Source organism: Hemiscyllium ocellatum, chromosome 13 (genome assembly GCF_020745735.1).
Source record: "Hemiscyllium ocellatum isolate sHemOce1 chromosome 13, sHemOce1.pat.X.cur, whole genome shotgun sequence".
Lineage (NCBI taxonomy): Eukaryota > Metazoa > Chordata > Chondrichthyes > Orectolobiformes > Hemiscylliidae > Hemiscyllium > Hemiscyllium ocellatum.
In genome coordinates, this window is record NC_083413.1 from 763748 (window position 1) to 786920 (window position 23173).

A 23173-nucleotide genomic window follows, 5' to 3' on the forward strand; every position below is an offset into this window, starting at 1 on the left:
GGGTTACCGGGACACCCTTCCCAACATGATGATTGGCATGAACCATCATCAAAGTTATCCAAAGCTAACCCATCACCTTTATTCCATCTCTGGATTCCCATAGCACCAAAACCATTTGCATTATGGAACTAGATTTTACAGCCTCAGCATTTTATTGCCTCTAGTCTTTGTTAATATGTATACTGTACAGATTAAGATGGTGAAGAATAATTTGATTATCTTCTGGTAAGATGTTCATTGTTGGTTGCATGTGTCACAGTAATAACTGACAACAGCAATGACATATGGTTGGATTAGAAATGATTCTAGAAATATTTCATTCTACATCACAGAGAAATAGCTGAAAACATATAATTTACAACTTTGAGATGACAGCAATGTAAAGCATCCTTGAGCACAAAATGCAATTGGATTATAAACAACCGAAATGGCAGTGTGGTTTTGTCATGTTTTTATGAGAACACTTGAAACTGGGAACCCTATCTCTGTCAAAAACTATTGAACAGCTGATAGAGCAGGGTGTGAAACATTATTCGGAACAAATTTTTGCACTTATTGTGCAATGGGACATGATGCTCCAAGCACACAAGTTCAGCTTTTGAAGATTTTGATGAAATTGCAATACGCTGTAGTTCCTAAGTTATCTGTATTACCTCTTAGACAGGCAGATGCTTGCTTTGTTTAATCACAGTCTTACAAAATCAACATTAAAATTTGTGCTAAATCTCTAGACATCTAAGAAAACAAACAACCACACATTGTATTCCCAAATTACTTCCTTAGAACGTTTATCAAGCTTGTGATAGATATCATGGTTACTACACCCAAGGAAGGCCATGATACCATTCCTTTCTCACTATTGTGTTTGAACAAATCCTCTCATATTTTTAGCAAATCAGTTTTTTTGTTACAATGGACTGGAACTTGTCTGTATACTGTTCCTCTTCCAGTCCCCCAATAAACACAGACAGAGCCAAAGACATGGGCAGTCATACTCTCTCACACAGGGGTCAATTTTCACCTAACTCACCCATCAGGAAACTGATGGGATGGAAGCCAACACTGGATTTATAATCCACCCAATTTTACCCACTACTGAAATTAACAGTCATATCAAATCATAATTGCATCTGATTCTGTGGGTTTCCTATTTGGCAAATAATTGTGTAATTATCTACCAAAGAAAATGAGAGGGAAACACAGATAAACACTCACACACATACTTAGGGAATGAGAAACCCAAATAGAAGGCAATTAACATAAAGACACTTACCCACAATCTACTCAGGACTACATCTAGTAAATAGTGAAAAGAAGCTAAACTGTCCTAGTTCTATTCTGTAAGAGATGACAGAACTGTATGCATCTAACTTTTCATCAGTCACCACCTTGTCAGAATAATCTGCAGCAGATAAGGTTCTTAAAGAACTCATGATTGATTTGTACACTATCTTCTTTCACACAATCAAGACTGTTTTGGGGCAATTTGTTTCTTTTACAAAACACTGCTTCCATCTTTCAACTGAACCTTTGTGAACTAGATGTGGAGTGATGCAATATTCCGAAGCACAATTACAAATAATCAAAAGTTGTGAAAAATAAGATGGTTTGTGACAACAGGATTTGATAGTGATTCTCCTTTTAACACAGATGGAAGTTGCAATGTTAAAAATAAATGGCTCTCAAGCAGCCCAGGTGTTTGCTCATGCTGGAGCATTCTGGGCTAGATTGCATTATACGCCAGAGAAAGAAGTCCTTTGTTCACTACATGATGTTATCTACATGTACTTTTCATAGGGTTGTGTGTTATTTTGATACCAATCAGCACTCCGTGAAGAATTTTTTTTTAGAAATGATTAAACACAACCCCATAAAACAAGCTCAGGCAATATTTCCTTTCAATGTGCTTCTGAATCTCATTAGATAGTATTAAATTTATAACATTGCAAGGCTTCCCATGCACTGGGCATTCACAAAAGAATGGCAGTAAACAGGCAGAAAATAACCAGATGCTCCCTTCCTAATATAGCATTCTGGCACCGCGCCTAAAAGAACCAAATTAATACAATGGCCCCAAGATTCTGCTGGAGAGGGCATTTTGTCACGTGTGCAGTTTATTTGATGTGCACAGATTTTGAGCTTTCTTGTCCCAAATTATTGGATGCAGGAGTTCATAATGAAAGAGCAAAGATAAAGAGCATCTGGGACTTTGATGGACAACGGGACAAATAGTGTATCCACTTAAACCATGAGGTTAAAGTATTATGAAATGAACAGAGACTGGACAGACATGTATAAAGAATGAGTGTGGATAAATTTGTTGCAAAATCAGGTAAGTAAAGAGAAATAAAGAAAGATTGGATTAAGAATAAGACAAAAAAAGAAATAAAAAGTTTTTAAGAAGTTTATTATTTGAGACTTTCAACATCTCCAACAGCAGTTTAAGAATGAAGAACTGAGTTGATAAACTTTTATTTATTCACCTTCTGGGCAAGAGTGGTTATTTTGTCCTCAATAACAATTCCACCTTTAAAGTGTTTTTACACTGTTAATTACCAAAGTTAACTTTGTCTGGTGAGTCAAATGCACAATTAGTGTGTGAACTTAATATTTTCATGAAAATCATGAGAAGTTTAAATGTGAGTTGTGGTTTTTGTGAAGTTTAAGGAGTCTCAGTGCAAACCAGCAAACACCTTATTTACAAATCCAAAATTTATAAGGTACCTAATCATTGCCACAAATTGCTGTACAACATTTACATTCATAACAATATGTGTTGTTCATATGTTGTTGTTAATTCAGCAATCTCTGCAGCATTAAAACAATTCTGTTTGTCAAGGCATTCTTTTTCAGATCTGGTATCCAAATATTACAATGCAAATGAAGAAAAATTCAAGAGAAATAAATGGGGCGGCACAGTGGCTAGCACTGCTGCCTCACAGCGCCAGGGACGTGGGTTTGATTACAGCCTCGGGTAACTGTCTGTGTGGAGTTTGCCAGTTCTCCCTGTGTCTGCATGGATTTCCTCTGGATTCCTCCCACAATCCAAAGATGTACAGGTGAGGTGAATTGGCCATGCTAAATTGCCCGTAGTAATCAGGGGTGTGTAGGTTAGGTGCATTAGTTAGGGGAAAATGCAGAGTAATAGGGGAATGGGTCTGGGTGGGTTGTTATTCAGAGGGTCAGTGTGGACTTGTTGGGGTGAAGGGCCAACTGCAGGGATTCTATTTAAAAAATGCTGAAATCCTGTCACCTGTTGATCTTATACCTATCCCCTTCCTGTGACTTCCATTCTTTCCAACTTGCTTCTTCCTGGGAATCCCATGATCTGATTCTAGTGATCACTGGCAATGATCACCAGTGATGTCTCCAACATATTGGCTAGCAGCTGGAATTCCTGCCAAATTGGTGATCTAACCTAATCAGAAGCCCAATGCCCAATCCAGGTAACTGTGAGATTACCGAGTAACTGTGTCAGTCTCCCAGAGAAAAGCAGCATTGAGAGTGTGGTGCTGGAAAAGCACAGCAGGTCTGGCTGCATCCGAGGAGCAGGAGAATCGACGTTTTGGGCATAAGGCCTTCATCAGGAATGAGGCTTGTGGGCCGGAGGTGGTGGGGGAGGGGGGAGGGGGTGGTGGTTGAGATAAATGGGAAGGGGTTAGGGTTGGAGTTAAGGTTGCTGAGGGTGTGATAGGTAGATGAAGGTGGAGGAGAAGGTGATAGGCTGGAGAGGAGGGTGGAGTAGATAAATGGGAAAGGTGATGGGCAGGTCAAGAGGGTGGTGCCGAGCTCTCCAGAGTAAAGCAATGCAGTTTCTACTGTTTTCCAAATGGAGAACAGAACTCTGTGACCTATACTAACTTACTCAATATTATTGTTTTCTAACATAAATCAGCCATTTCATTGGAGAACTGTTGACTCAATCAGCTGATAAATTGTAAGTGTTCCTGGAAGAAATTTTCAAAATTACTACAAGGTGCGAGCATGTTCCTACTTGGGAAAGTTGAAAATTATCTTTAAGTTCTATGGAACAGACCATGTCCATAACACTTCGGAGCAGAATTAGACCATTCAGTCCATTGAATATGCTCCATCATTCGATCATGGCTGATATATTTCTCAAACCCATTCTCCTGCCTTCTCCCTGTACTTTGACCCCTTTATAATCAAAAACCCACTCACCTCTGTCTTAAATACACTCAATGACTCGGCCTCAACAGTTTTTTGCAGCATTAAGTTCCACAGATTCACTACCCTCTGGTTGAAGAAATTCCTCCTCAACTCAGTTCTAAAAGGTCATTCCTTCACTCTGAGGCTGTGCCCTCAGGTCCTAGTCTCTCTAACTAGTGGAAACATCTTTGTCATAGAACCATAGAGTCATATAGCACAGAAACAGATCCTTCGGACCATCAAATGGCAAATGGAGTTTAATGTGGAAAAGTGTGAGGTGATTCACTTTGGAAGGAGTAACAGGAATGCAGAGAACTGGGCTCATGGTAAGATTCTTGGGAGGGTAGATGAGCAGAGATCTCGGTGCCCATGTGCATTGATCCTTGAAAGTTGACCCCCAAGTTGATAAAGTTGTTAAGAAGGTGAATGGTGTGTTAGCTCTTATGGTAAAAGGATTGAGTTTCAGAACCATGAGGCCATGCTGCAGCTGTACAAAACTCTGGTGCAGCCACATTTGGAGTATTGTGTACAGTTCTGGTCACCACATTATAGGAAGGATGTCGAAGCTTTGGAAAGGGCTCAGAGGAGATTTACTAGGATGTTGTCTGGCATGGAGGGAACTGAAGCTATTTCCATTAGAGAGAAGAAGGTTGAGAGGTGACTTAATTGAGACAAATAAGATAATCAGAGTTAGATAGGATGGACAGTAAGGGCCTTTTTCCTTGGATGGTGATAGCTAGCATGAGAGAACATAGCTTTAAATTGAGGGATGATAGATATAGTACAGATGTCAGAGGTAGTTTCTTTACTCGGAGAGTAGTAGGGGCATGGAACTCCCTGTCTGTAACAGCAGTATACTCACCATCTTTAAGGGCATTTAAAGGGTCATTGAATAGGCATATATGGATGAAAATAGAAAAGTTATGGGCTTTAGATTGGTTTCACAGTTGGTGCAACATCAAGAACCAAAGGACCGGTACTGCACTGTGATGTTTTATTTCCATGTCCTCATTTACGCTGACATTTTCCCAAACTAACCGAGTCCCACCAGCCTGTGCTTGGCCAATATCCCTCCAAACCCTTCCCATTCTTCTCCTTATTCAAATGTTTTTTTATAAATATTGTAACTGGACCTGTATATACTACTTCCTCTGACAGTTCATTCCACAGATTAACCAGTTAAAAAACTTGCACCTCATGTCTTTAGAATCTTTCTCCTCTCACCTGCAGAATATTCTCAAGTGGGAAGGTGAGCAGTCAGACGTCATTGTGCATGTTGGCACAAATTACAGAGGTAGAAATAGGGATGAGGTCCTGCAGAGTGATTATAGAGAGCTAGGAAAACAGTTAAAAACCAGGACCTTGTTGATGATAATCTCCAGATTACTTCCAGTGCCACATGCTCATGAGGGTAAGAACAGGAGGATATGGCAGATAAATGCGGGACTAAAGAATTGGTGCAGGGAGCAGCAGAATTTTAGATCTTTGAGGTCTTTTCTGGAGCAGAGGTGACCTGTTCAAGAAGGATGGGTTACATCTGAACTGGAAGAGGGACCAATATTGTATCAGCCAGGTTGGCTAGTGCGACAAGGTAGGGTTTAAATTCGAATGGCAGGGGGTTGGGGTTCTCAACAGCAGAGAGGCAAGTGCGAGGCTGGAAGGAGACACAGTAATTAGAAATAGTGAGTTGAAAAGACAGGTTAGGCTGGAATATGACAAGGAGCAAAGAATTGCTGTTGAAATAAATGTAATTTACTCCAATGCAAGAGGACTGACAGGTAAGGCCGATGAACTCAGGGCATGGATAGGCACATGGGGCAGGGATTTTATAGCCATTAGAGAAACATGGCTATGGAAGGGACAGGACTGGCAGCTTAATGTGCCCGAGTACCAGAGCTATAGGTGGTACAGAGGTAGTGGAAGCAGGGGGAGTTGCATTTTTGATTAAGGTGAGTATCACAACAGTAATCAGAGATGAAATAACTGAAGGATCATCCAGTGACGCTTTGTGGGCGGAGCTAAGAAGGGGAAGGTGTCTTTATTGTGGATGAGTCATCCACAGATTCAATCAATAAGCACATCGACCTGGACTCAATATACCGACCACTGCAGCGGACAGCTGGAACTGACAACCGGAAGCGACAGATTCAAACCACTACAAATACCGGAGGAAAGATCACAGAAGCGCTTCACAGGAGGCTCCCAAGCACTGAGGATGTCACCTAGACAGGGGACGAAACATCTGCAACGCAAGTTCCCAGCTCGGCGAACAGAACCACAACATACAAGGAGATTTGGGAGAGTTGCAGGAGCAAGAGGGTTGTCATAGTAGGGGATTTCAATTTTCCTAACATAGACTGGAGCTGCCAGAGCACTAAGGGCTCAGATGGGGTGAAACTTGTTGAAAGCATTCAAGAAAGTTTCCTCAAACAGAGTGGAGGTGACGTTGGGGCCAGGAGGTTGCTGGGAAGGTAAGGGCTTAGTATATATTTGGGCAGCAGCTAAATCCAAGATACTACACATGTAGTATCTGCTCCCGCCTCCCCTCCTCTAACCAGAAGGAAAGGACTGTGTAAGGTAAGGTTTTTGTTTATTTTCTTTGATATATTGAAGTACATTGTTTGGTTTTAATTAGTTCATATAAATCTAAGGCTTACAATGACAGAGGACCCCAGACCCATGGCATGTGCCTCTTGTTTGATATGGGAACTTAGGAACGTGTCTGACGTTCCTGACTCTTACACTTGCAAGAAGCGTGTCCAGCTGCAGCTGTCTGACCACATGACAGCTCTGGAGCTGCGGATGGACTCACTGTGGGGCATCCGCCATGCTGAGGAGGTCGAGTATAGCACGTTTAGTGAACTGGTCACACCACAGGTTAGAATTGCTGAGGGAGACAGTGAATGGGTGACCAAAAGACAGAAAAAGAGTAGGAAGGCAGTGCAGGTGTCCCCTGCGGTCATCTCCCTCCAAAACAGGTATACCGTTTTGGATACTGTTGGGGGAGATGGCTCACCAGGGGAGGGCAGCAGTTGCCAGGATCATGACACCATGGTGGGCACTGCTGTTCAGAAGGTCAGGAAAAAGACTCGTAGGGCCATAGTCAGAGGGGATTCTATTGTGAGGGGAGTAGATAGGTGGTTCTGTGGCTGAAAACGGGACTCCCGGATGGTATGTTGCCTCTCAGGTGCTTGGGTCAGGGATGTCACCCATCGGCTGCAGAGCATTCTGAAAGGGAAGGGTGAACAGCCAGCTGTCTTGGTGCCTATAGGCACTAACGATATAAGTTAAAAATGAGACAAGGCCCTGAAAATAACATCCAGGAAGCTAGGAGGGAAGTTAAAGAGGAGAACCTCAAAGGTAGTGATCTCGGGATTGTTACCAATGCCACGTGCTAGCCAGGGTAGCAATGAAAGAATAGGCAGGAAGAACATGTGGCTTGAGGGATGGTGTAGGAGGGAGGGATTCAGATCTGTGGGACATTGGAACCGGTTCTGGGGAAGGTGGGACTATTCCAAAATGGATGGTCTGCATCTGAACCAGACAGGAACTAATGACTTTGGGGGAGTTTTTGCTCCTGCTGTTGGGTAGGTTTTAAACTAATGTGGCAGGGGGCTGGGAAGCAGAAAAGAAGACAAGTAGGCAGCGATTTGGAAACTAGAGACTGAAAATGTGTTGCTGGAAAAGTGCAGCAGGTCAGGCAGCATCCAAGGATCAGGAGAATCGACGTTTCAGGCATGAGCCCTTCTTCAGGATTCCTGAAGAAGGGCTCATGCCTGAAACGTCGATTCTCCTGCTCCTTGGATGCTGCCTGACCTGCTGTGCTTTTCCAGCAAGACATTTTCAGCTCTGATCTCCAGCATCTGTAGTCCTCACTTTCTCCTAGGAAACTAGAGACTGTAAGGATCATGAATTTAGCATTCCCAAGGGGAAGAGTAGGCAGAGGGCAGATGAATGCAAAAAAACTGGTGGCCTGAAGTGCATCTACTTTAATGATAGACTAATGGTAGACTAATGGAGAAAGTGAAGTCACATGGTGTGCAGGGCATTCTAGCTAGGTGGATAAAGAACTGGTTGAGGAACAGGAGACAGAGAGGAGTAGTTGAAGGGAGTTTCTTGAAATGGAGAAAGGTGGCCAGTGGTGTTCCACAGGGGTCAGTGTTGGGGTCACTGTTGTTTGTAATATACATAAATGATCTGGAAGACAGTACTGTTGGTATGATCAGCAAGTTTGCAAATGACACGAAGATTGGTGGAGTAGCAGAAAGCATAAGGGACTGTCAGAGAATGCAGGAGGATATAGATAGACTGGAGAGTTGGGTGGAAAAGTGGCAGATGAATTTCAATTCAGACAAATATGAAGTGGTGCATTTTGTGAAGTTTAATTCTAGAGCGAACTATACAGTAAATGGAAGAGCCTTGGGAAAAGTTGATGAGCAGAGAGATCTGGGAGTGCAGGTCCATTGTACCCTGAAGGTTGCTGCACAGGTGGATAGAGTGGTCAAGAAGGCATATGGTATGCTTGCCTTCATTGGACGGGGTATTGAGTATAAGAGCTGGCAAGTCATGTTAAAATTGTACAAGACATTGGTTCGGCTGCATTTGGAATGTTGTGTACAGTTCTGGTCGCCACATTACCAAAAGGATGTGGACACTTTGGAGAGGGTGCAGAGAAGGTTTACGAGGATGTTGCCTGGTATGGAAGGTTCTAGTTATGAAGAGAGGTTGAGTAGATTAGGATTGTCTTCATTCAAAAAAAGGAGATTGAGGGGGATCTGACTGAGGTCTACAAAATCATAAAGGGTATAGACAGGATGGATAGAGACAAGCTTTTTCCCAGGGTGAGGTATTCAATAACAAGAGGTCACGCTTTCAAGGTGAGAGGTGGAAAGTTTAAGGGGGATACAAGTGATAAAGTAAAAAATGAGGTCTGCAGATGCTGGAGATCACAGCTGCAAATGTGTTGCTGGTCAAAGCACAGCAGGTTAGGCAGCATCTCAGGAACAGAGAATTCGACGTTTCGAGCATAAGCCCTTCATCAGGAATAAGAGAGAGAGAGCCAAGCCGGCTGAGATAAAAGGTAGGGAGGAGGGACTAGGGGGAGGGGCGTTGGAGGTGGGATAGGTGGAAGGAGGTCAAGGTGAGGGTGATAGGCCGGAGTGGGGTGGGGGCGGAGAGGTCAGGAAGAGGATTGCAGGTTAGGAGGGCGGTGCTGAGTTGAGGGAACCGACTGAGACAAGGTGGGGGGAGGGGAAATGAGGAAGCTGGAGAAATCTGAATTCATACCTTGTGGTTGGAGGGTTCCCAGGCGGAAGATGAGGCGCTCCTCCTCCAGCCGTCGTGTAGTTGTGTTCTGCCGGTGGAGGAGTCCAAGGACCTGCATGTCCTCGGTGGAGTGGGAGGGGGAGTTAAAGTGTTGAGCCACGGGGTGATTGGGTTGGTTGGTTCGGGCGGCCCAGAGGTGTTCTCTGAAGCGTTCCGCAAGTAAGCGGCCTGTCTCACCAATATAGAGGAGGCCACATCGGGTGCAGCGGATGCAATAGATGATGTGTGTGGAGGTACAGGTGAACTTGTGGCGGATATGGAAGGATCCCTTGGGGCCTTGGAGGGAAGTGAGTGTGGAGGTGTGGGCGCAAGTTTTACATTTCCTGCGGTTGCAGGGGAAGGTGCCGGGGGTGGAGGTCGGGTTGGTGGGGGGTGTGGATCTGACAAGGGAGTCACGAAGGGAGTGGTCCTTGCGGAACGCTGATAGGGGAGGGGAGGGAAATATATCCTTGGTGGTGGGGTCCGTTTGGAGGTGGCGGAAATGGCGGCGGATAATACGTTGTATGCGCAGGTTGGTGGGGTGGTAGGTGAGAACCAGTGGGGTTCTGTCTTGGTGGCGGTTGGAGGAGCGGGGCTCAAGGGCGGAGGAGCGGGAAGTGGAGGAGATGCGGTGGAGGGCATCGTCGATCACGTCTGGGGGGAATCTGCGGTCCTTGAAGAAGGAGGCCATCTGGGTTGTGCGGTGTTGGAATTGGTCCTCCTGGGAGCAGATGCGGCGGAGACGAAGGAATTGGGAATATGGGATGGCGTTTTTACAGGGGGCAGGGTGGGAGGAGGTGTAGTCCAGGTAGCTGTGGGAGTCAGTCGGTTTATAATAGATGTCTGTGTTGAGTCGGTCGCCCGAGATAGAAATGGAAAGGTCTAGGAAGGGGAGGGAGGAGTCTGAGACAGTCCAGGTGAATTTCAGGTCGGGATGGAAGGTGTTAAAATACAAGTGATAAGTACTTTACACAGAGGGCAGTAGGTGTCTGGAACACGTTGTCAGCGAGGTAGTAGAGGCAGGCATGGTAGATTCATTCAAGATGCAAGTGGACAGGTGTATGAGGAGGTGGGGAGCAGAGGGATACAGATGCTTAAGAATTGGGCAACAGGTTTAGACAGTGGATTTGGATCGGCTCAGGCTTGGAGGGCCGAAGGGCCTGTTCCTGATCTGTAAATATTTTTTGGTGTTATATAGAGGGTCCTACTTGGGAAGGGACAATGTACGACCTAATATTGGGAAATAGGGCAGGAGGTGACAGTGGGGGAAGCATTTTGGGTCCAGTAACCATAGTTTTATATTAATTCTAAAATAGTTATGGAGAGGGACAAAATTGGCCCATAGGTTTAAGTTCTAAATTGGGGCGAGGTGAATTTTGACAGAATTAGAAGCAGCTTGCAGGGGTTGATTGGAATAGTTTGTTTGCAGGCAAAGGGACCCCTGGCAAGTGTTCGGCCTTTAAAAATGAGATAGCTAGAATTCAAACTGGAATTTCTGTAAGGGTGAAGGGCAAGGTTGGCAGGAACAGGGAATCCTCGATGTCAGGAGATATTGAGGTTTTGACAAGAACAAAGGAGGCGTGACTCAGGTACAGGCCCCTGGGATCAAGCGAATCCTTGGAGGTTTACACTGAATACAGGAGTTTACTGAAAAAGGAAATTAGAAGGGCAAAAAGGGAACATGAGATTAGGGTGAATCCAAAGAGGTACTTCAAGCATATTAAAGGAGAAAGAATAACTAGAGAGAGAATAGGGCCCCTCAAGAACATGTATGTGTAGAACTGCAGGAGATGGGCAAGGTCCTCTATGAATATTTCTCCTCTGTATTTACTGTGGAGAAGGACATGAAGACTTGGGAACTTGGGGAAGTTAGTGGTGATAGCTTGGGAACAGTCTATATCACAGAAAAGGTGTTGGATGTACAAAGGTGAATAAATCTCCTGGTGCTGACCTGATACATCCAAGGACACTGCAAAAGGCTAGAGAAAAAATTGTGGGGGCCCTGGCTGATATTTTTGCATCATCGTTAGTCACGGGTGAGGTCCCGGAAGACTGGAGGTTAGCGAATGTTGTGCCTTTATTAAAGAAGGAGTGTGAAGAAAAGCCTGGGAACGATAGACCAGTAAGACTAACATCTGTGGTGGGTAAGTTACTTCAGAAGATTCTGAGATAAGATATATATGCATTTGGAAAGACAGGGTTTGATTAGGAGTAGTCAGCATGGCTTTTTGTGAGTGGGAGATCATGCTTCACAAATTTGTTCGAGCTCTTTGATGAAGTGACCAGGAAGGTTGATGAGGGCAGGGCAGCAGATTTAGTCTATATGGATTTCAGACAGGTCTTTGATATGGTTCCACATGATAGGCCACTCTAGAAGATTAGATCGCATGGAATCCAGAGGGAGCTGGCAAATTGGATACAAAATTGGCTTGATGGTAGGAAACAGAGGGTAATAGTTGAAGGATCCTTGTGAGACTGGAGGCCTGTGACTAGTGGAGTGCCTCAGGGGTCAGTGCTGGGCCCATTACTGTTTGTCATCAATATCAATGATTTGGATGAGTATATACAAGGCATGATTAATAAGCTTGCTGATGACACTAAAATAGGTAGCATGGACAGTGAGGAAAGTTATCAAAAATTTCAGTTGGACCTTGATCAGCTGAGGAAGTGGGCTGAGGAATAGCAAATGGAGTTTAATATAGATAAGTAGGAGGTCTTGCATTTTGGAAAGTCAATTCAAGATAGGAGTTTCATTGGTGAATGATAGGGCCCTAAGGATTGTAGTGGAATTGAGGGACCTTCAAGTTCGGGTTCACAGTTCTCTGAAACTGGGGTCAGGTAGACAGGGCAGTGAGGAAGGCTTTTGGAACACTGGCCTTCATCAGCCGGGGCATTGAGTATAGAAGTTGGGAAGTTATGTTGTAGTTGTACAGGACATTGGTGAGGCTGTACTTGGAGTATTGTATTCAGTTTTGATCATCTTGTTCTAGGAAGGATGTTATTAACCTGGAAAGAGTGCAGAAGAAATTTACAAGGAATTAGCCTGGACTCAATGTATGAGTTGTAGGGAGAGGTTGGACAAGCTAAGACCTTTTTCTTTGAACATAGGAAACTGAGGGGGGATCTTATAAAATCATGAATGAATGCACTCAGTCTTCTTCCTAGGGCTGGGGAATCGAGGACGAGATAGTACCAGTTTAAGCTTAGAGGGGAAAGAATAAAAGGGAACCTGAGGGGCAACGTTTTTACATAGAGGGTGGTACGTATGTGGAATGAGCTGCCAGTGGAAGTGGTTGAGGCAGGTACATTAACAACATTTAAAAGGCATTTGGACAAATACATGGATAGGAAAAGATTAGAAGTATATGAGCCAAGTGCAGGGAAATGGAGTTAGTGTGGACAAACATTTTGGTCAGCATGGACCAGTTTTGGCCAAGTCTCTGTGCTGTAGGACTCTATGACTCTAAATAAGCCCCTTTATTTTGAACTCCCTCACTTGAGGGAAAAGACTTTTGTTATTCATCTTATCCATGCCCCTCATTATTTTATAAACCTCAATAAAGTCACCCTTCAACCTTCTACACTCCAGTGTAAGATGTTCCAACCTATCCAGCCTCTCATTATAAAGTCCTCCATTCCTCGTAACATACTGCTAAATATTTTCTGAATCCTCTCCAGTTTAATACATCCTTCCTATAACAGGATCACCAGAAATGCACACAGTTCTCCAGCAAAGGCCTCACCAATATCCTGTACAACCTCGACATGATGTCTTAATTCTCAGACTCAAAGGTCTGAGCAATGAAGGTAGGTGTGCTAAACGCCCTCTTAACCATCCTTTCTACCTGTAATGCATTGTCCACATCGTCTCTATCCAGGCCTTTCAGTATTCAGAATGTGCTAAGATCAATGAGAGGTGGCACTGCTGCCTCACAGCTCCAGAGACCCGGGTTCAATTCCAGCCTCAGGCGACTGTCTGTGTGGAGTTTGCACATTCTCCCCGGGTCTGCGTGGGTTTCCTTTGGGTGCTCTGGTTTCTTCCCACAATTCAAAGATGTGCAGGTCAGGTGAATTGGCCATGTTAAATTGCCCATAGTGCTATGTGCATTAGTCAGGGGTAAATACCGGATAGGGGAATGGGTCTGGGTGGGTTTCTCTTTGGAGGATCAGTGTGGACTTGTTGGGCTGAAGGGCCTGTTTCCATACTGTAGAGAACCTAATCTAATCTATATCACTGAATAAACACAAATTGCTGGAAAAATTGACAGATCTGGCAGCATACCAGCAGGACGGTCTTCACTTGAATTGGCAGGGTACTAATATCCTGGGTAGGAAAGTTGCTGGTGCTATTCAGGTGGGTTTAAACTAGCTCAGCATGGGGATGGGAACCTGAGGTGTAGTTGCAGTGCACAGCAGGATGAGTGTAGGGAGGACAGGGACAGGATTTCACAGTCACAGGAGTGTGCTGGCAGACAGAAGGCTGGTTTGAAGAGTGTCTACTTCTATGCCAGATGTATCCAAAATAAGGTAGGTGAGCTTGCAGCATGGATAGGTACCTGGGAATTTGATGTTGTGGCCATTTCAGCGACATGGATAGAGGAGGGTCAAGAATGGATGTTGTTGGTTCCAGGGTTTAGACTTTTCATTAAGAACAGGCAAGGCAGTAAAAGAGGGGGAGGTGTGGCCTTTTTAGTCAAGGACAGTATAACAGTCGTTGAAAGAACTTTTGACGAGGACTCGTCTGCTGAGGTAGTGTGGGCTGAGGTAAGAAACAGGAGAGGAGAGGTCACACTGCTGGGAGTTTTTTATAGGCCTCTGCAGAGTTCCAGGGAGGTGGAGGAGAGGATTGGCAAAATTATTCTGGAATGGAGTGAAAGGGACAGGGTGGTCATTTTTGGGGCTTTAACTTCCCCAACATTGACTGGAAATGCTATAACTCTAGTATATCGGATGGATCAGTTTTTGTCCAATGGGTGCAGGAGGGTTTCCTGACACAGTCTGTTGAAGGCCCAGCAAGAGGGGAGGCCACACTGGATCTGGTGCTTGGTAATGAACCAGGCCAGGTGTTTGATTTAGTTGTAGGTGAGCACTTTAGTGAGAGTGACCATAATTTAGTTATATTTAGTTTAGCGATGGAAAGGGATAGGAACATGCCCCAGGTCAAGAGTTATCGATGGGGAAAAGGCTATTATAATGCGATTAGGCAAGACTTAGGATGCATAGAATGGGGAAGCAAAATGTGGGGGATGGGGACAATCGAAATGTAGAGCTGGTTTAAGGAATAGATATTGCGTGTCCTTGATAGGTCCCTGTCAGGCAGGGAGGAAGTGATAAGGGAAGGGAACCGTGGTTTACAACAGAAATTGCATCTCTTGTTAAGCAGAAGGAGGAGGCTTATGTGTTGATGAGGTAAGATGGTTCAGATTAGGTGATGGAGAGTTACAGATCAGCTCGGAAGGATTTAAAGAGAGAGTTAAGAAGAGCAAAGAGAGGACAAGAGCAGTCTTTAGCAAATAGAATAAAGGAGAACCCTAAAGCTTTCTATAGGTATGTGAGGAACAAAAGGGTGACTAGGGTAGGAATAGGGCCAGTCAAAGACAAGTGGGAGGTTGAGTGTGGACCCTGTGGTGATCGGAGAGGTTTGATTAGATTACTTACAGTATGGAAACAGGCCCTTCGGCCCAACAAGTCCACACCGACCCGCGGAAGCGCAACCCACCCATACCCCTACATTTACCCCTTATCTAACACTACGGGCAATTTAGCATGGCCAATTCACCTGACCCGCACATCTTTGGACTGTGGGAGGAAACCGGAGCACCCGGAGGAAACCCACGCAGACACGGGGAGAAAGTGCAAACTCCACACAGTCAGTCGCCTGAGGCAAAATTGAACCCGGGTCTCTGGAGCTGTGAGGCAGCAGTGCTAACCACTGTGCCACCGTGCCGCCCAAACAAATATTTCTCATTGGGGGTGTTGACGCAGGAAAAGGAGAATATTGTAGCGGAGAAGAATGAGATATTAAATATGAGACTACAAAGGATTGAGGTTATTAAGGAAGAAGTGTTATCAATTCTAGAAGGAGTGAAAGTAGACAAGTCCCCTGGGCTAGGTAAAAACAATGAATGCAGCTGCTGGAAAAGCACAGCAGTTCAGGCAGCATCCAAGGAGCAGGGAAATCAACATTTCAGGAAAAAGCCCTTCATCAGGAAAGAGGAAGCCCCCTGGGCCGGTTGAGATTTATCCAAGGATTCTCTGGGAAGCTAGGGAGGAGATAGCAGAGCCTTTGGCCTTGATCATTGAGTCGTCATTGTCTACAGGTTTAGTACCAGAGGACTGGAGGATAATTGACCCAGGTAATTATAGACCAGTGAGCCTTATGTCTGTTGGAGGTAAAGTTTTGGAAAGGATTATAAGAGATAGGATTTATAATCTTCTCGCAAGCAACAATTTGATTTCAGATAGTCAACATGGTTTCGTCAAGGGCAGGTCGTGTCTCACAAACCTCACTGAGTTTTTTGAGAAGGTGACCAAACATGTGGATGGGTTTAGAGCAGTTGACGTGGTATACATGGAGTAAAAAGTGAGGTCTGCAGATGCTGGAGATCACAGTTGAAAATGTGTTGCTGGTTAAAGCACAGCAGGTTAGGCAGCTTCCAAGGAATAGGAAATTCGACGTTTCGGGCATAAGCCCTTCATCAGGAATGAGGAGAGGGTGCCAGACAGGCTAAGATAAAAGGTAGGGAGGAGGGACTTGGGGGAGGGGCGATGGAGATGTGATAGGTGGAAGGACGTCAAGGTGAGGGTGATAGGCTGGAGTGGGGTGGGGGCGGAGAGGTTAGGAAGAAGATTGCAGGTTAGGAGGGTGGTGCTGAGTTGAGGGAACCGACTGAGACAAGGTGGGGGAAGGGGAAATGAGGAAACTGGAGAAATCTGAGTTCATCCCTTGTGGTTGGAGGGTTCCCAGGCGGAAGATGAGGTGCTCCTCCTCCAGCCGTCATGTTGTTATGTTTTGCCGGTGGAGGAGTCCAAGGACCTGCATGTCCTCGGTGGAGTGGGAGGGAGAGTTAAAGTGTTGAGCCACGGGGTGGTTGGGTTGGTTGATCCGGGCGTCCCTGAGGTGTTCTCTGAAGCGTTCCGCAAGTAAGTGGCCCATCTCCCCAATGTAGAGGAGGCCACATCGGGTGCAGCGGATGCAATAGATGATGTGTGTGGAGGTACAGGTGAACTTGTGGCGGATATGGAAGGATCCCTTGGGGCCTTGGAGGGAAGTGAGGGAGGAGGTGTGGGCGCAAGTTTTACATTTCCTGCGGTTGCAGGGGAAGGTGCCGGGAGTGGAGGTTGGGTTGGTGGGGGGTGTGGACCTGATGAGGGAGTCACGAAGGGAGTGGTCTTTGTGGAACGCTGATAGGGGAGGGGAGGGAAATATATCCTTGGTGGTGGGGTCCGTTTGGAGGTGGCAGAAATGACGGCGGATGATACGCTGTATACGGAGGTTGGTGGGGTGGTAGGTGAGAACCAGTGGGGTTCTGTCTTGGTGGCGGTTGGAGGAGCGGGGCTCAAGGGCGGAGGAGCAGGAAGTGGAGGAGATGCGGTGGAGGGCATCGTCGATCACGTTTGGGGGGAAGCTGCGGTCCTTGAAGTAGGAGGACATCTGGGCTGTGCGGTGTTGGAACTGGTCCTCCTGGGAGCATATGCGGCGGGGACGAAGGAATTGGGAATATGGGATGGAGTTTTTACAGGGGGCAGTGTGGGAGGAGGTGTAGTCCAGGTAGCTGTGGGAGTCAGTCGGTTTATAGTAGATGTCTGTGTTGAGTCGGTCGCCTGAGATAGAAATGAAAAGGTCTAGGAAGGGGAGGGAGGAGTCTGAGACAGTCCAGGTGAATTTGAGGTCGGGATGGAAGGTGTTGGTAAAGTTGATGAACTGTTCAACCTCCTCGTGGGAGCACGAGGCAGCGCCGATACAGTCATCGATGTAGCGGAGGAAAAGGTGGGGGGTGGTGCCAGTGTAGTTGCGGAAGATGGACTGTTCCACATATCCTACGAAGAGACAGGCATAGCTGGGGCCCATGCGGGTGCTCATGGCAACTCCTTTAGTTTGGAGGAAGTGGGAGGATTGAAAAGAGAAGTTATTCAGGGTGAGGACAAGTTCAGTCAGTCGAAGGAGGGTGTCAGTGGAAGGGTACCGGTTGGTGCGGCGGGAAAGGAAGAAGCGGAGGGCTTTGAGTCCTTCGTGATGGGGGATGGAGGTGTACAGGGACTGGATGTCCATCATGAAAATAAGGCGTTGGGGACCGGGGAAGCGAAAATCCTGGAGGGGTGGAGGGCGTGGGTGGTGTCCTGAACGTAGGTGGGGAGTTCTTGGACTAAAGGGGACAGAACCGTGTCAAGGTATGCAGAGATGAGTTTGGTGGGGCAGGAGCAGGCTGAGACAATGGGTCGGCCGGGGCAGTCAGGTTTGTGGATTTTGGGCAGGAGGTAGAAACGGGCGGTGCGGGGTTGTGGGACTATGAGGTTGGAGGCGGTGGATGGGAGATCCCCTGAGGTGATGAGGTTATGGATGGTCTGGGAGATGATGGTTTGGTGGTGGGAGGTGGGGTCGTGGTCGAGGGGGCGATAAGAGGGTTCGGCTAAAAAGTGAGGTCTGCAGATGCTGGAGATCACAGTTGAAAATGTGTTGCTGGTTAAAGCACAGCAGTATACATGGACTTCAGTAAAGCTTTTGATAAGGTTCCACATGGCAGGCTATTGGAGAAAGTGCAGAGGATGGGATTGAGGGTGCTTTAGCAGTTTGGATTAGAAACTGGCTTTCTGAAAGAAGGCAGCAAGTGGTGGTTGATGGAAAATATCCAGCCTGGAGTCCAGTTACTAGTGGTGTGCCACAGGGATCTGTTTTGGAACCACTGCTGTTTGTCATTTTTATATATGACCTAGATGCAGACATAGGTGGATAAATTAGTAAATTTGCAGACGACACTAAGATCAGTGGAGTAGTGGACAGTGTGGAAGAATGTTACAGGTTGCAGAGGGACTTGGATAAACTGCAGAATTGGGCTGAGAGGTGGCAAATGGAGTTCAATGCAGCTAAATGTGAGGTGATGCACTTTGGGAAGAATAACAGGAAGGCAGAGTACTGGGTCAATGGAAAGATTCTTGGTAGTGTGGATGTGCAGAAGGGTCTTGGAATCCATGTACATAGATCCCTGAAAGTTGCCCCCTAGGTTGATAGTGCTGTTGAGAAGGCATACAGTGTCTTAGGTTTTATTGGTAGAGGGATTGAATCCCAGAGCTGTAATGTCATGCTGTAACTATACAAAGCGCTGGTGCAGCCACATTTGGAATATTGTGTGCAGTTCTGGTTGCCCCATTATAGGAAGGATGTGGAAGCATTGGAAAAAATGCAGAGGAGATTTACCAGGATGTTGCCTGGTCTGGAGGGAAGGTCTTATGAGGAAAGGCTGAGAGACTTGGGTCTGTTCTCATTGGAAAGAAGTAGGCTAAGAGGGGATTTGATAAGACATACAAGATGATCAGACCATTAGGTAGGGTAGACAGTCACAATCTTTTTCTGAGGATGATGACATCAGTTTGTACGAGGGGGCATAACTGAAATTGAGGGGTGATAGATTTAAGACAGATGTCAGAGGCAGGTTCTTTACTCAGAGAGTGGTAAGGGCATGGAATGCTCTGCCTGCCAATGTAGTTAACTCAGCCACATTAGGGAGATTTAAACAGTCCTTGGATAAGCACATGGATAATGATGGGATAATGTAGGGGGATGGGCTTAGAATAGTTCACAGGTCAGCGCAACATCAAGGGCCAAAGGGCCTGTTCTGCGCTGTATTGTTCTGTGTTCGATCTATGATGAGGAAGCAGAGTTAACATTTCAGGTCCAATGAACCTTCTTCAGTACTGATTGTAGCTGGGAAAAGATTGGCATTTATGCTGAAGATAGGTTGGATGGAGGGTGGAGGAGTAAATGATAGGTGAAAATGGAGGCCGGAGAAAGGGAGAAAACATCAACTGGGCAAACAAAGGAATGGAGAAAGTGAGGACTGCAGATGCTGGAGATCAGAGCTGAAAATGTGTTGCTGGAAAAGCGCAGCAGGTCAGGCAGCATCCAAGGAACAGGAGAATCGATGTTTTGGGCATAAGCCCTTCTTCAGGAATGGTCAGCCTGGGAGAATCAATTGCTGCTAATGGGGACTGTCAGTGGCTGATGTTGGGTTGTTTGTGGTAGCAGCCCATGGGATGATGTGCCTGGTGCATGCAGGTTGGGGTAAGGACATGGGAACAGGTGCTCAGGCCCTAAAATTACTGAACTCAATATTAAGTCGTGAAGACTGCAGGGCCCCCAAGTGGAAAATGAGATACTGAAAGAACATCTCCCTGTGAAAAGATGAGATCCAAGGATTTATGAAGTGATAAAGGTACATGGTTCCATGGTTTTGAACAACCAACAATAAACATAACTATACAAGCTAGGACAGGAATACAATGTACAATAATTGTACAATTTATTCCTAAAACACAGAATTAGCAAGTAGTAAATATGGGAATAGACTGTAATTGATCACCTTACTGTGCACATAAAATAACAAAATATGATTAAGATACAGATCCCATGGAGCTCTCAGTAACTCCCCTCAGATGATAATGACATGATAGGTCATGAAATCTTACTGGACTTCCCCAGGGTTTGTCTTTCTTAGCCTTGAAACACCCTCCCTAATGTATGTTCCCTTGTGGACTAATTCAGTGACTCCTCCTGCCCTGGCTCTATACTCCCCCGATGATTCCTGATGAAGGGCTTTTGCCCGAAATGTCGATTTTCCTGCACCTCGGATGTTGCCTGAACTGCTGTGCTTTTCCAGCACCACTCTCATCTATGATCCCCCGGAATCAGAAACCGCCAGTTTTTCAGTCACACATGTAACTCCAGATGTTCACTGACTGTTAGCTTCACTAAACCAACACTGACCAAGGATTTACCCTGAAGTCTAATCTTGCATGGAAACATGAAGAGAATGGTGCTTATGGGCTTTTTGACTCCTATTCCCAGTTGTACTGAAAATTGTATTGATGTGTTTGTGACACCTGGTCTCTTGTGAGTCACCACAACTTCGAGGACTTCTCCTCAGCCCTAACTGCAACACTTAACTGCTTAATATTTCCTAGAACTTGGCCTGAGGTCCAACAGTACAGAGATATTGAACTACCCTTGGGACTTAGAGTCATAGAGATGTACAGAAGGAAACAGACCCTTCGGTCCAACCCGACCATGCCGACCAGATATCCCAACCCAATCTAGTCCCACCTGCCAGCACTTGGCCTATATCCCTCCAAACCCTTCCTATTCAGATACCCATCCAAATGCCTCTTAAATGTTGCAAATGTACCAGCCTCCACCACTTCCTCTGGCAGCTCATTCCATACACGTACCACCCTCTGTGTGAAAAATTTGCCCCATAGGTCTCTTTTACATCTTTCCCCTCTCACCCTAAACCTATGTCTGGACTCCCTGACCCCAAAGAAAAGACTTTGCCTATTTACCCTATCCATGCCCCTCATAATTTTGTAAACCTCTATAAGGTCACCGCTCAGCCTCCAACACTCCAGGGGAAACAGCCCCAGCCTGTTCAGCCTCTCCCTGTAGCTCAAATCCTCCAACCCTGGCAACATCCTTATAAATCTTTTCTGAACCTTTCAAGTTTCACAACATTTTTCCGATAGGAAGGAGACCAGAATTGAACACAATATTCCAACAGTGGCCTAACCAATGTCCTGTACAACCGCAACATGACCTCCCAACCCTTGTACTCAATACTCTGACCAATAAAGGAAAGCATACCAAACACCTTCTTTGACTTAACTGATTGCCATCTACAATACAGTCTCTCAAGCACAGTTAACAATCAGTAAACAGAAAAATCTGCCCTGCCTCAGTCTCTTTCTGAAATAAAAACTCTGTCTCTGGAATTGTTTTTTAGTGATTGCTGAACCGCCTGAGTGGCCTATTAAAAACCTTTTAGTAAATCCTGTTCCTACCACAGGACAGAACTTAGTGTCTTGTAATGTTATGGTCAGAGAATTTTGTCTTCACAGGGACATAGACATACGCAGGAAATGGGTTTCATTCTACATTATTAATTATGGAAACCCAACATGTTTTTCATGTTCCTACCTCAAGGTATTGGAGGGCACTTTATCTGCTCAGTTGTCCTGGCAGAGATCAGTGAGCGCTGCACAGGTCAGGATCACAGGCCGATGCTTCAGGACGGAATTAAGGCAGTGTTGTACAATCAGTGGTGCAATCGTTTGGATACGAAAGTAAACTTGGGTCTGATCTGCTCTCTCAGAGGGGTGTCAAAGACCCCCATGCCACCAATTGAAAGATGAGCAGAGTAGCTCGTCCCAGTGTCCAGGTCATTATTTATCCCTCAATGAAAACACTTGTTTTCTGGTCAGTGTCATGTTGCTGTTTTTGGGAGCTTGTTGAGAACAATAGGTTGTTGAGCTATTCTGTGTGACAACAGTGTCCACATTGAAAGTGCCTCAATTGCTGTAAAGTGCTTTGGAATGTTCTGAGGTCATGAAAGGCACTGTAACAATGCGAGTTTCTCCTATCAATGGATGTAGAATGTGCTGGACAACCCTGAACTGTAAAGTGCATGCATTACCTGAACATTCAAGGGAACTGAAGCTTGGCATGGATTTTGTTGTTAATTTACCAGTGAACCAGACTTGTTTTACTTCAGAAAACATTGTTTAATCTGTATCTCCACCACTCTGCTTGTATTTTTATCCTGATGTCAAAATTACTCTGACAACTGCTGTAATTTTACATTGTTCTCAATCATAATGGGTGTTCAAGGAACTCTAACAGAAATTTCAAGGTATCCAACTACCTGCCCAGGTGCAATATTGCTGTTGCTGACTGACCATATGTTAGAGAAAACATCTGTAATGGGGTCACACTGTAACAGGGGGTCACTCCATAACAGGGGGTTGCTATGAAACAAGGGGGGAGGGAACCATTCCGTAACAGGGAACTGTTCTATAACAGGGGAGCACTCAGTAACAGCAGACAAAGAACAATGGTGTTTGCCCGGATTGCAAGTTGAAAATCTACGCCAGTCTCCCAAAGTGTCTGCCATCCCAAGTCCCTGTGCAACATAATGATGGGAATCGGGTCCACTCTATTTTGGTCATATAACAAAGAACAAAGGAAATTGGATATTGAAACAAACTGAAGGACGGTCACTGAATTCGAATTGCTAACTTGCTTCGCTATGTACAGATACTGTCAGACCTGCTGAGTTTCTCCAGCATTTTCTATGAGAGCTTAGTTTTGCATTTGTTTACTATTATTCTCCTTGAAACATTTAACCTGCTGATGTCATTTTACACCACGTTTTGAGCTGTGCAGAGTGTTGCTTTATTTTAATTCCTTTTATTTTATTTTTAAGAAACATGAAATCCAGCAGTGAGAGGATGGCTCAAGAGTGTGGTGCTGGAAAAGCACAGCCTGTCAGGTAGCATCCAAGGAGCAGGAGAATCGACATTTCAGGCTTAATCCCTTCATCAGGAAGATGGGCCAAATTACCTCCACTTGTGTTGTGAATTCTTGATTGTAAACTGGATGATATTGACTGTTCTTTTTCCAAAGTGGTACATCCTTAGAAGAACAAAAATGCAT